The 15,235-nt window shown below is 41.9% G+C and overlaps 1 pseudogene; it reads left to right on the top strand.

Moving 5' to 3' along the window:
* The window catches only part of LOC136357018 (uncharacterized), a 35,150-nt pseudogene extending 20,678 nt beyond the window's left edge, over nucleotides 1-14,472 (top strand).
* The last annotated feature ends 763 nt before the right edge of the window (nucleotides 14,473-15,235 follow it).

Raw genomic sequence — 15,235 nt, 5'->3', positions numbered from 1 at the left:
TTTGCAAGAACTTGGGGCTCAGCACAACATTGCCACTCCATATCATCCCCAAACAAGTGGACAGGCAGAAACAAGCAACAAACAAATCAAGAACATTCTGCAGAAGACTGTCAATGAGATGGGGAAGGCATGGAAGAACAAGCTACCTGATGCACTTTGGGCATATAGGACTGCTTATAAGACGCCCATCGGCATGTCACCATACCAACTTGTCTACGGGAAGACTTGTCACTTTTCAGTAGAGTTGGAACACAGGGCGCACTGGGCTATCCGGACTTGGAACATGGATTTAACGGGAGCCGGACAGCACAGGAAGATGCAGCACTCTGAGCTAGAAGAATGGAGGGACAAGGCCTATCACAATGCCAAGATCTACAAGGATAGAACCAAAAGATGGCATGACAAGCGGATCAAGCACAAGGAGTTCAAAGCAGGGGACAAGGTGCTGCTGTTCAATTCTCGGGTGAAACTTTTCGGACATGGAAAACTTCGAAGTAAATGGATGGGTCCATATACTGTCGTCGACGCTTCATCACAAGGAGCCGTCACGCTGTGCGACAACGAAGGTAACATCTTTAAGGTAAATGGTCATCGTTTAAAAGTTTTCCTTGATCCGTTAGAAGTTGATTGTGACTTAGATGTTGTGAATCTAGTCTCTTTTAGCTTCTACCCGGAGTCTTTAGCTCCCACTTGATCCGTTAGTTTTCAATGCCACGAGTCCTTTGGCCTCCCTGTAGTTATCTTAGGTCTAGCTTTCATGGATAAAATAAAATAAAATAAAGTTGGCTACTTAGTCTTCCAACCAAGTGAGTCCTTTTTGCTTCACTTTTGTCTTTATTTTTCATTTTTGTGTCCAATAAAGAGCCCCATGTACAAAGTCAAGTGTGGGGGTGATCTTGCACATCAACGCCATAACCAAAGCAAGATCACCCCAGAAGTGATGAGCCATGATGAAACACACAAGGGAAATTGATACAGTCAGAACCAATGAATCGTCCTCTGTGTTATACAGAGCGCAGGTTTGCACAATTTTTCCTTTGGACATCCATTCTATCTTGAGTTTAATTTGATTACCAATTCTGAAACATCGAAGATAATTAAACTCAAGCTAGGGATGGTACAATTAGAGTTCATGGCCTCCCTAAAAATAACATGCATGCCTATTATTCTTTGCTCATTACTTGCTGCTTGTGGAGACATATTCAATAGGCACCCCATGCTATCTAGGTAATTGAGGATTGAGATATAGTCTGATGAAAGAAATCCTGCTCTTCATGTTGCACACTTGGGAATCTTATAAAAGAAAAAAAATAACGATGCTAAACTCCTCATTGATATTTTTATTCCCACTAGAGCCATAGGTTGATCATTCATGATTAGCTCGCTACATACGCTACTTATTAATACATTGAGCCTTGTCAAGTTTTGTGACCCTAGTGAAATGCTTTTCATACTTTCATGGTCAAGATCACACACATTCCACATACACACTTAAATGCTTGACTTCTACATTGGAAGTCAACATTGCTCATTTACCATTCATTTCATCTATAGTCCACAAAATAAATACTCCATGTCATTTATGCCTCTTCCTCCAAAGTTCTTCCAAAGAAAAAAAAAAGAAAAAGAGAGAGGCATGGCTGTGCAAAAAGAAAGAAAAAAAAAGTGCTCATAGAAGTATGGAGCATGATGGTGAAAAAGAACGAGAAAAAAAGAAAAATAAAAGAAAAAAAGGATAGCCATGTACTCTCCCAAGTTTCAAAAGAAAAAAAATAAATGGAGGAGGAGGTAAACAAAAGGAGTTATTTTTATTTTCCTTTTTCCACCCACAACTTCACCATACACATACACATGCACATTCTTGACCAGAAAGTATGTCTTGTCTTTCCATGGATGCAAGTAATGCTCTACTCTTTTCCATACCCTAGCTCCACATAAGCCTTATTAGATGGTAGGAAAAGAAAAGGCACAATCATATGCCTTTGTGAGGAATCATACACTTTGATGATCGAGAGAATCAATGGGGGAGTAAAGCAAAGTTATAGTTTTGTGTTACTTGAAAAAAAACCCCAAGTTGTTCTTCATGAAAAGTTAGGGTGACTTGAGTCAAGATTGTTCCATTTCTCAATTGCTCAGGATCGCATGGTAGACACTACAAAGACCCACAAGTACATGTATGGCTTTGAATAATTTGTTTGCATGATTATTAGTAAGGAAGTTATAACTCTGTTGTAGAGTCCTTAGCCTTCACTCGGGACGAGCAAAGGTTAAGTGTGGGGGTGTTGTTGACGATCCAAAAATCATAATATTTGACCGTCAATACTTGCATATAATGAAATAAAATATGGTATCCAACTTAGTGGTAGGTATTATTACTAATCATTTCCACTAGTGTTGGTGAAACATGTGTATGCAGGTATTTTGAGGAGAAAACACATCCGTCATGCGACAAAATGCACCTCCGCGCATTCAGGACGCGTTTACACGGATTGGAGGCCCCATAAGTCAATTAAACAACTCCAAACGGGCCCAACTATCATGCCAATGGGCTGAGGGCCTCAAAATTAGTGTCCACGATGGAAAAACGGGCCGAACGGAGCCGTCCCGGGTTACCAGTTTGGCCGAACCCTTTTGGTGGCCGTTGATCGCCAAATTTTGTGTGGACGGCCCTGATTACTTCCTGATGGCTGTTCCAGGGTAGTTTGGTCATTTCGCATAGGCTGTAACCGTCATACCTGCCTATATAAGGAGTAGTTCACTCTCATTTCCGACACACAACTTTGAGCAAAATTAGAAGAGGCTCTATTGTATCTTTTGTACATTAGAATATGATTGAGAGTGATGGGAAGCTCTGGAGGAGTGCCCGGAAGTTTGGCGCTCATCCGACTTCTACGTCGACGAGTGTAGCTTCGTAGGAGGAATTCGGGAGGAGTACCGGAGCTGTCGGTACACTCTGCTCCGGGTTCAGAGAACTTCTTCTATTAAGTAAACATTCGTGTTTCTTTCTTTTGTTATTTAATTATTTAGTCTAAGTAAGTTATATTTCCATCTTTGCAGGTTCATTGTTTAGTATTTATACTAAGTGCTCTAGTGCCAGGACTCCGGATAGAGAAGGAAGTTCCTGCGCTAGTATTAGAGTAGTAATTAATAACTTAGGCGTGGTGTCTATGTCAGAGATAACCATTGTTAGTTGTGTATCCCACGGATTTGTCAAAGGTAGGCGGCAGGTGGTGATAGTCCTGAATTCCGTCCTAGTAATCCACCAGGTTCGAATACATCATAGAGCTATAGCCGGAACCACGCTGGCAGACCAGCAGGGGTCGGTGCCCGAAGCAATAGATAGGGAATTACCTTGCTTAGCGTAGATAATTAAAGCATAGAGAAAGTCCTCTCTGGCCTGCCTACCTATAGTTGTTGTCCTTGGATCGTCTTAACCCGAAGGTGAAGTGCTACAGCGGTATTCCGTGTGCTTGCAGATTTATCTGTGGTCGTAAGAAATACCAACACTCTCTCTCTTACGCTCTCACCTCTCTATCCTTTCTCACTTTCTCACCTCTCTCTTCTCCCCTGGGCACGGCCGGCACGGGCACGGCCAGCGGCGGCCGGCTGCACCGCCTCACTTGGCGGCGGCCTCGGCGGCATGCGTGCGTCAGCGACCGAGAGCGGCGGGCACCAAGGCGCGTGTGCGCGGCGGTGGGCAACCGGGAGCGGCGTCTCGGCGGCGCGTGCGCGCGGCGGACGACCGTCCCCCACCCGGATCCAGTGGAGGCAGTTTCCCCTCACCCGATTCTGGCGGCGGCGGCCGTCCCCCGCCCGGATCCAGCAGCCTCGGCGGCATGCGCGCGGCATCGCCCGGGGGCTGCAAGCGGGAACAGCAGGCGGGAGCGGGGAGCTCGGCGGCTAGTGCGTGCGGCGGTGGCCGTTACCGGCCCGGACAGTGCGGAGGCTCCGGATCCACTACCGCGGCGGTGACGGCGACGGCGACCGCGAGGAGGCGGCGACCACAGCTTTAGGGTTGGGGTTTTCTTTTCTGGATTTTATATTTTTCGGTTTTTTATTTTTGCCTGCGGGCGACATAACCACTCCGCACGCGAAAATTAGATTTTTGCGTGTGGGTGCGCCACCCTCACGCAAAAATTTTACAGACCCTTGGTTCCAGACGGTTGGAACATCCACACGCGAAAATCACTTTTAACCGCACGGAAAAATCGTTTCTCTACTGGTGATTCTAGGAGAAAAAAATAAACTTTGATAAAATTGAACTTGTAAAAAATAGCATACTATATATAATGCTAATTTCCGCACCTAGAGTAGGCTTCTGATAGGCCTCTCACACATTGGAGATACCACCAAATCACCAAGGATCATGCGTACGAGTTTTTTAAGTTCATTCTGAACCATGCATCCATCCCGAGAATGCAGTCCGCATGGCTTACGTGCCATGCATATGATATGCATATGGTGTGCTCTTTTGTCCATCCACGTACTCCCTGTTCAGCAATATATATATATATATATATATATATATATATATATATATATAGATATATATATATATATATATATATATATATATATATATATATATATATATATATATATATATATATATAGATATATATATATATAGATATATATATATTAAGGTGACAATAGGCATCGATCCAGAGAGAGTTAATTAACATGAGATATGCATGCACATAATAATTATTGACCAGATACTATATCTGTGGTTCAGCTAGCTAGACTAGGCAGGAATTAAGATCGAAGCCCAAGTACCGTATTGAATCTAAAATAAGGGGGAAAATCAGTGATGCAGGCGCTGCAGTCATTTGAGCGTGTCTGGTGGCATATTTGTAGGTGTGTAACTGTGGTGCACATAGTAGTTGCAAGTTTCTTGCCAGGCCAACTATGGTAATTCTCCATGTCTTATCTATGGAAATAAGTTTAAATGTGTTCAAAACAACATGGATAAGTAGGATCCATATCCATGATAAACATATCAAGCAAGGAAAAGCATTTGGTATAAATAAAAAGATAAGTAGATCCATTTGAGTACAAACAAGGTATTCTAATCATTCCTATCGTTCGAATATGTGCAGATTTTGTAAAACAACATGTTTGCCGAAAACATGAGGTTCAATATATTCAAAGGGAGGGAGGACACTTGCCTTGATTATGATCCTTAATCGGGTCAACTATATACTCAACCTCCTCATTGATGATGGCCACTGGTACAAAAAACCAATATAGGTGCCAGTTAGGAACCAATTGGTGTCGGTTTCCCAGCCGGCACCAATTGGTTGGCACTAGTGACACTAGGTTATTAGTGTCAGTTATAGAACCGGTACCTTTGTGCTCTCCCTGATTTTTTTTTTTAAAAAAGGAAACCACCTCCAAGCCGAGCCGATGCTTTCTATGTCTCACATGTCACAAAACGTTTTTGATCCTGAAGAGTTAGGCCCACTTCAAACATTGGCAACCGAGACAGTGTGGGCGTCTGAGAGGTACATGTCGGTTCTGAAAGGGTATGTCTGTAACCCAGCTCATCAGAAGGGATAAATGATAATGGGGTACACAACTGAGGAGGTGGCTGGTTGAATGCTATATAGATTACGTGAAAGACGCCACACCCATTGTTATAACCCCCGTTGTACATGAGGGTCGGTTACTTGGGAAGTGGACCGTAGGCAAGAAAAGGTTCTATGATAATGACTACAAAGCTGTAGCGGAAGCTTTTAGTAGCGTGCCGCAACAACTAGCCATCCTCGAGCCATACATTGAGGGACACATGAACGAGATAAGAGCATGCAACCCTAGAAGACCGGCGACTTAGATCTCAAAGGAACAGAAGCGCAAATTTCCTGAATGGTTGAAGGAAAAAACATGTCGTTCGGTGAATCGCTTGCATAGGTTGGCAACTGGCCCAAGTAGCCTCGTGAACTCATGGCAATGGTACGACATCGGCGGATATACGTTTTACACGATAGGCAAGAACAAGAAAAGCGCAGCTCATAATAGTGGAGTTCGTGTGGAGGCGTTGGACGCAATAGGCGAGAAGAAGTCATACTATGGATAATACAAGACATTTGGGAGCTTGACTATGGCATTAACATCCAGGTCCCGGTGCTATGATGCTAGTGAGTCAAAGACACAACAGGCGTATCCATCGATTACTACGGCCTTACGGTTGTGGAACGTAGTAAACAAAGCCACAAGGATGATCCATGCATTCTCGCTGAATATGTTGGACAGGTTTTCTATGTGAAGGACCCATCCAATGAGCGGATGGACATTACTGTAGTGGGAAAGCAACACATTATTGGCATCGATAACACTAAAGACGTGTCAGATTACAACCAATATGACGACGTCCCATTATTCAAAGATATTCCTAACCAGATCAAGCGAATTGAGACAACCCTTGACGTGTGCGGAAGGATGGTGCTGCGAAAATTGTGAAACATTAGTATATATATATATATATATATATATATATATATATATATATATATATATATATATATATATATATATATATATATATATATGTTGTTGTGTACAACCTGTTTTGAAAACGATTAATGTATCCAACTTATAGCCCCTTCAAACGATTAATGTATAAAACTTATGGTTCCATGTTTATCTGTACTATATGTCGTTCTCAATTTATATGGTTGAATAATTAAGATGTGGTTTGATCAATATACAAGCAATTTAATTAGATGCGATTGAAATTCATTTGTGGTTAAATAATTATATTTCTATGGTTGAATAATTTATTGGCATTAATCATATGGATGAATAATTATATTGATTAATTAATTAAGTTGTGGTTTATTAACTATAACCCTATTTAGTTATAGTTATACAATTATAGTTAAATAATTTATGGGTTTAATTAACTATAACTATATTTAATTTGTGGTTGAATAATTATATTGATTAATTAACTATATTTAGATGGGATTTATTAATTTATCTGCATTTATTTTTGCGTGCGGGTGGCTTAAGCCGCCCGCACGAAATAATATCATCCCGTGCGGGCTACTTAAACTGCCCGCATGGGAATATCGATTACCCGCAGGCGACAATATGGTTACATAAGCACCGGGCGGGCGGGCGAAATTACCACCGACGCTGCCCAGTTGTTTGCCGCCGCCGCCGCCGCCTCCTCGCTGAGCCCCAAACGCCGCCGGTGGCCTCCTCGCCTCACCAGCCTCCACCTCTGCCGCCGGCTCCTCTCGTCCTCGCCCTTCATGCTGGCGACGTCCTCTCCGGCCACCACCTCCTCCTCTACTCCTCTCCTCCTCTCCTCCTCTCGCCATCAAGATCTGGGCCGCTGCTGCCTCCTCTCCTCCTCGCCCTCACGCCGGCCTCCCCGACCTCCGCCGCGGCCGTCGTCCTCCCGAAACAACCAGCCTCCCTAACCTTTGCCGCCGCCGACCTCCTCCCCAAGCCGCTGGCCTTACCGACCACTGCCGCCGGCCACCTCCTTCCCAAGCTGCCGGCTTCCCCAAAATCCGCCGCCGGCCACCTCCGCCCCAAGCCGCTAGCGGTAAGCGTGTTTTAGGTTTTTTGTGAAAATTTGTGATATGTGCAATTTGTGATATGTGAAATTTGGGAGTTAGGGTGATATTTGTGAAATTTGTGAAATGACAATTTGTCAATTTTGTGCGATGTCAATTTTTATTAAAAAATGTAGATGCAATTTTTTTATATGTCAATTTTGTGATTTTTGGGACTTAGGATATGTGGTATATATGTAATTTTTTTTTATAATTATTCATTTATATATGGATTTAGTTCCTAGGTTATTAAATCATCACAGAATATGAGGTGCTCTAGGTGCCATCTTGGTTTGGTCGAGTTAGTGCATTGACGGAGCCAACCAAGACACCTTGGGGCGCCGAGGATCATATTATGTCTTTTATAGGAAATATATATGTTTACGGTTTTTTAGGGGTTTAGTGCAAGTATGAAATTGGGCTCGAATAATTTATATGTAACTTTACAATTCTAAAACACACACACAAAAAAAAGGTTAAAGTGCGTAGATATTTCCAAACGGCTAGCATGATTAATTGAGTTACAATTATTACAAAGATAGAAATAGATTTATCTAATATTTTTAAACAACTTCTATATAAAAAAATTTCACATTAAGTATTTTAAAATTTTGTTAACATAAATCGGGGTAAAACCAAAGAGTGGGGCAGCAGTCGTTACATGGGCTACAACGACTAGTACAATGCAGAACTATTAGTTGCTACTTCCTTGCTAGCTAGACCTCACTTCACCATGTTTGTTCTGACAATAGGTATAGGTGCAACTGTACAAGCTAGTGCAATAAGCATGGTCCGCATGCCTGCATGTCCCTGCATTATATCCATCTACATAATCCAAGGAAGCAAATTTGTATAGGTGATAATATATATGCACGAGATATGCATACACATATTATATTATCATCGATCAGAGAGCTAGCACTTAGATATTTTTATAATATAATTTAATTAGTCTATTCTTTACATCACTCAGCTGATAGTACTTATCTGATCACAATCACATGCAGCGAGATCACTCTACGTACCATTCGATCATTGACCTATCACGTGCCGACCGACTCTGATATACTGACGAACCTAATTGTATGGTTTGTACACCATTAGTGTATCATCCCACAAAATTAGTCTATCATTCATATAACAAATACCTATGAAAATGAAAAATCCATGGCTCAAATCTATTATCAATACACACCAATAAACTAACACATACATTCAATTGAATGCCTATAAATTAATTTATGCATATATTCATGCATTCATTTTTCAACTTAAAATTTTGAATAACACCTATATATCTGAAAAATTCTAAGAGCTTGAAGCAAGTTACATACAAGAACCAATACAAGCCTAAAATCCCACATTGGGAGGCCTAAAATTTGGGGGAAAAACGAAGTTTTTAGGGTTACTCTCTGATCTCTAAATATTTGACCAATGAAACCAAAAAAAAAGAGGAATGGTGTAGTATATGCTGCTCTTCAACTTCCATGAGAAATTCCGAGAAAAATAGGTCCAAATCGACTGGAATTGAGGAGGAGAGGAGAGGGAAGGGAGAACTGCTCCTATTCGGGCACGGACTGGGGGGAAGGAGGGAGGGCGCACGTGACTAAGTCCTATTCGGATAGTGGTAATGATGCTGGTGCTGCAAGAGAGGAAGGGCGCCAATGAGGTTGATGCCAAAAAGGGTCTATTCCAGCAATTAGTTTATGGAGGGGTCTACATATTATCCTCTACCTCAACTCTGGTCATCACTGACCAGCTCATGAGCTACACTTTATTCTGGCTTCTCAAGTCCTTGCCAGTAATTTTCGCATGTGGTCCTCTTTAGACCTTGCCAGTAATTTAACATTTTTTTTGCAGGCGAGGACTTAAGACGTTCGCCAGTAAATATAGGAGCGGCTTAAAAAAATTGGATCACAACCAACAAGCGCACCTTGCCCCTCCCACACCCTAACTGCTCGACCTCTGAGCCCCTCACCCGTCTCAGCTCTCTCCCTCACCTTTTCCACTTCCCTTTCCACCACAGCCCCTCCACTCTCTTCCTAATCTGGCCAAAGGGGCGGAAGCTGGCGGCGGCTGCACTCCCTTTCCCTCCCTGTCCTTGATCTAGTTGGAGGGAAGGAGGGCGTCAGTGGCATCGACTAGATGCAGCTAATTAGGTGTAACCCCAACTATGTGATTAGATGAACAAACTAAACATATAGTCAAAGAGCAAATAAATCAACCAGCCGAGTGGTTTTATTAAAAAAAAATTAAAGCATATGTGGTGTCAAATCTGACTTAACAATACTCATAGTCACTCATACAAAATATCAAATAGGTGTTGCCACTATAGGTAACGGAAGTGATTAAACCGGCACCTATAGTGCTTTTCCCACCTTCATAAAATGAAAAAAAAAATAAAACTAACACCTTTAAACGAAGATAGGTGTCAGTTTTACAGAAAAACCGGCACCTATATTTTAGGTGTCGGTTCACCTATAATTAATTATAAGTGCCGGTGTTTAAAAAAACCGAAACCGATAAAATCGAGCCGAACCAGCCAAGGGAGATATTTTTCCTCCAGATGGGGCCCACACCCACACCGGCAGGAGATAAGGCCGAGCCCTTCTCTCGGCTTCTCCTCTCTCTCTCTGCGGCAGCGGTGGGAGAGGTAGCGACGCTTCTCCTCTCTCTCTCTCTGTGTCTCTCTCTCTCTCTGCGGCAGCGGCGGGAGAGGTAGCGACGCCCTCCCGTCAACTAAATCGGGGGGAGGGGAGGTGCAGCGGCGGCGGACGACATGGAGGCGGCGGCCCGGACCCCTCCTCCCCCCACCAGATCGAGCGAGAGAAGAGGTGTAGCGGTGGTGGCGGGTTGGACCTCGCCTCCGCCAGATCCGGTGGCGTGGAGGCAGCAAGTTCATACTAACTTCACTCAGACCATCACGCAATAGCATCATATACGAATAGAAACCATATGGAAGTCATATCCATAAAGCACTGTAGAAATCCCATGAAAACAATCCGAAACTGACTCCTACCTGGAGTCTGCTAATCTGACCGTTGGGCAACCCGGTTAGACCGGTCCAACACCACTGGTCTGACCGGCAGTCCCCGCCTGGTCTGACCAGCCACCAAGAGCCGACTACCGAAAACACTATTCACCGTATTTTCACAAAGCACTCACCTTTGACAATTGTTCATCACCACGATTAAATCATCACATGATTCTACACATATCTAGAGAGAGGAGGCAAGAGAAGGCAATAATATATGTTGGTAAGGACATAGCTACAGTGACAGAAAGTGATGATGAACTCCATCGGTATCGTTAGATTTGTGCTGATGTATATGTTTCTTTTTTCACAACAGCTTAGTGCCGTTTTCTTTTGATATGTCCTCCACGTGTGTTGTTGCTGTCAAGTGGCCATCGACTTAAATTTGCTAGTGTGTGAAATAATCACTGCTAGTATACAACATTAACTGGCAGCAGTACTATTATCGATTGGATACATGCGATTCTAAAATTTGGGTGTTGTAAACAGCTATACCCATAGGTTAGCCTAATGTGTAGTAGCGACATTTTTTTTAGTAAAATTTTTAACAGCCACCTAGCTACGAGGCCAGTACTACTAGCTATAGATGCTAGTAAGGCAGAAGATGCCATGTGATTAAGCTTCTATTTCTCATCACGTTCACCACATGGGCAGCAAAAGTTTTGCATGAAATGGGATCAGTTGCAGTCTACAGAACACAGTACACACTCGGTCTTCTATATTTCGCTGGATGATAGCAGGTAAGCATGTACCAAGCCATCCATATACATGTGTCATGCAATAAAGTAGCTTGGTCTCTAAACAAACAAATACAGAGAACATATCACCAATATAACTATTGTGAATTAAAATAACATAATCATCTCTATCATGCGGGTGCAGCTTGGGCATGATGTTGGCTTCAGCTATAAATAGACGTGTCGCACTCTCCAATCAGATGCACAACCACAAGACCAAAGAAGCAGTAGCCTTTCAGCCCTCTTGCTTTAGTTTGTTGATCCGCGACTAAATCTCATTGGAAAACAAGCTAGAAAGCATGGAAGGAGTGAAGAGTTTGATCATGTGTATGCTAGTGTTAGGCTTAGTCCTGCAACAAGAGAAGATCCAGGTGGAAGCAAAGAGTTGTTGCCCATCCACCACAGCAAGAAACGTCTATAACTCATGCCGTTTCGCGGGTGGCTCAAGAGACACCTGTGCTAAACTTTCTGGCTGCAAAATTGTTGATGGGAACTGCAAGCCTCCTTACGTTCACCATACCCTTCACCCAGAAGCTGGTAAATTAGAAACATTAGCTCTCCTTGTCTATATTTCTATCTTGCATTCATCACGCCCTTCACCCCAGCTAACCTAGGCAAATTAAAACATATTAACTCCCTTTGTGTAAACTTTTGGGCTATTAATTTTGTAATATCTATTGGTACAAGCATTTATTCATGCATATACATGATTTTGCAGAGGAATCGGAGGTAGTTGACTTCTGCAAGCTGGGATGTGCTTCGTCTGTGTGCAGCACCATGAGCACTCGTAAGCGAGAAAAAACATCAAGCTAAATTACCATTGATTTGCAACCAAAAAAATAAATATTCTTTGTTCTATATAGCTAATGTATAGATTGAAACGTTTGTTTTCCTTTTCAGTTTTTGGCAATGAAGAAGCCAATCATGCCGTCGATCGTTGCAACGAAGCATGCCGCCGCTTCTGTACCAAGGAAGCTGAGACTGTCACCGTTGTTTCCTAAGCAAGTGCAACATGCAAGCATAAGGGGCTTCACACATGGAAGCCCATGGTAGGCTATGCCACCCTGGAGTACTCATAAATAAAATGGATATCATGATATCCAATCCAGTGTGCCATCGATCTCTCTTGATTTCTGTCACGTTGTATTTCCAATAAGCTATGATAATCACGATCTGCCATCATATATTATCTTTTCTTGAGGATGTGAGCATATGTAGAGTGATGATATCATTGCCTAAGAAATAAATCTTGTCATCGGGATGGATCCCTTTTGTTAAAGTTATATAATGCATGCTACATATATCAGAACTGAGGTAGCACTGAATACACATGATCAATTGAGCTAGATAGTCCAATACAGGTTTTATGAACATATACATGATGAAGAAAATAAATAATTTTCCTTCCTTAATTAAAAGGATACGTGACCAAAACACAATGAATGTTTAATTATTATCAATTGACCTCATGAACAGAAGATTAAAAACACAGTTAATAACGTATAATGACTTACTATTCTATATGCTTGAGGACCATCCAAAATATTCAAAAGTTTTCTTGGCCACAACACAATGAGCTCAATAATTACCAGTACCAGGTAACCATATTTATATTCACCATGAGAACTTACAGATCCAACCTCTTGTTTATTACTGTATGCCTAAGGCCTCCTTGGGAGCATTATTATAAAACTATTACACTTACAAACCAGCAATGAACTTACACCTGTATTTAGATATACTCCTAAGGTTGCTCAGTACAAGCCATGTTGATGGATGTACTGATGCTTATTACCTTGAAGAACAGTATATACAGACATTATTTAATTGTTTTTTGTACTGCTTGTTTGGGTAACTCTCGTTCAGCGCTTCTCAATCGTGCTTGGCAGCTGGTAGGTATTTTGCTATAACCTCAAAATTAGGAACTAGGGATGGGGTCGATGTATGTTCAGCCCGACTGACTTCGTCCTGACTCCGAGCAACACTAGAACAAGATGATGGCAGGGATGTGACTGCCATTGGAGCTACGTGAAAGATGAGCAGAAACTACTATGAGAGATGTTGGTGTGGGGGGGCTGGGCTTTGAAGTAAAAAGAAAAAGAAACAGGCCAGAACTTCATGTGAGGAAAGATGATGAATTTTAAAATCCTCATTAAAAGACTATTGCAGCTGAAAATTGAGGAAATTGTCAAACGCAATATCTTCGGTCTTGCTTTGGGGCTGTTAACAAATATGCAAAAGAGGTTTGTCATTCCTATTAGATGTTTTGATGAAGATCTGCAAGTAATTGTTAACTCGCTGCCTTGTAAGGTGAAGGACTTCCCTTGCAAAAGTGGTACAGTAGAGAAGCCTTCTAAAGCGGACTTTCTATCCCTTATTGACACAGTTGCTGATGACATACTCTCTTTGTGGAAGACCTCACTCATAAACAGGGCCAGTCGCTTAGTTACGGTGAAAGAAGTGCTCTCAACTATACCGATTTATCACCTTCCAAAATAGGTGACCAAACCTATAGACAAGAGGAGCGGCTTCTCACGGTCAGAGCAAGAGAAGGCCAATGGTAGCAATTGTTTGGTCGATTGGAATAGAGTGTGCCGACCCCACGCTTATGGTAGCTTAGGAGTTCTTAATTTAGAGTATATATATAGGTTGGGCTCTTCAAATTCGTTGCATCTGGTTGTAGAAGACAAACAATACATGGACTTGGCATGGATTACTGGAACAAGTGTCCGCGTGTCGCGTGAGTTATTCAATATGGTAGTAGAGATTGACATGTATCGGGGATGGCCTGAAGGCGGTTGTGGCTGGGCTGGGCCAGGCATTGTTTGGCCGAACCCTGGGCAGCCTCCCTGGCCCAGCACTTCCTCCTGGGCTCTGGCAGGGAGTCTCTCCGTTCGCTTGTATGGTGAATGGGCCCAATTGTAGGTGTTTTGTTAGGTTTGTGGACCAAGACTCCATAGGCTTGGATATAAGTTTGATTCTCCTCCTTCTTTATGTATATTTCGCCTCAACTTTGATGGTTTATTACCTGCATTCAAATATACACCAATACTGTAGGAATCGTTAGAATTAAACCCTACCACTATGTTGGATGTTTTATCTTTTTATATTTATGCAGGTATTGACGGCGTAAATTTGGAAATTAATAACCGTCAAAAAACCCCGACACTTAGCTCTTTACTCGTCCCATTAAGGATTATTGTGGAATAAAATTCTTCAAGGTATATACATGTATACAATCTATTCTAAGCCATATATGTACCTGTGAACTTTGCGGTGTGTATCTTACAATCTTGGGCGATTGATGAATGAAACGGTCGTGACTCAAGTCATTCCTTTTCCCCTGATACTCACTTGGGTTTTTCATATATTTTCACAAACTAACTATATTCCTTAGATGACTCTCTCTTGAATCACTCTTTTTTTATTTCTGGAACCTCACTGTAGGGTCCCAAATACTATAAGAATCTATTTAATCTGTGATGAAATTTGACGAAATTTTCGTGATGTTTTTCAGAGATCGTCACGGATATGCAACAATGGATACAAGGCCCATAATAACATGACATTTTATCGATTTCGTCATAAACCGGCCAAAAACCTGTGACGTTATAGCAATTTCGTCGCAATTTACAAATATAATATTAAATACATCAAAACCATATAAGAGATATGTAAATTTTGCGAACAATGTTGCTATCACTTTATCGGATGAAGAAATGACCAAAATAAAAGTTATATATATTGATGATTTATACAACTTTGATGTTGATGACTTTTTCAGTTGAAATCATTTATTATTTGAAAATGTTCTCTGAAGTTGTCATAATTTGAAATTCAAATTCAAATTATTAAAACAGAGTCCTATAGCAAAATGACCAAAACAAAAGTTGTGG

Source organism: Oryza sativa, chromosome 6, assembly GCF_034140825.1.
Source record: "Oryza sativa Japonica Group chromosome 6, ASM3414082v1".
In the NCBI taxonomy this organism is placed as follows: Eukaryota; Viridiplantae; Streptophyta; class Magnoliopsida; order Poales; family Poaceae; genus Oryza; species Oryza sativa.
The sequence above is the reverse complement of the archived record's forward strand: the minus strand, read 5'-3'. Positions and strand labels throughout refer to the sequence as shown.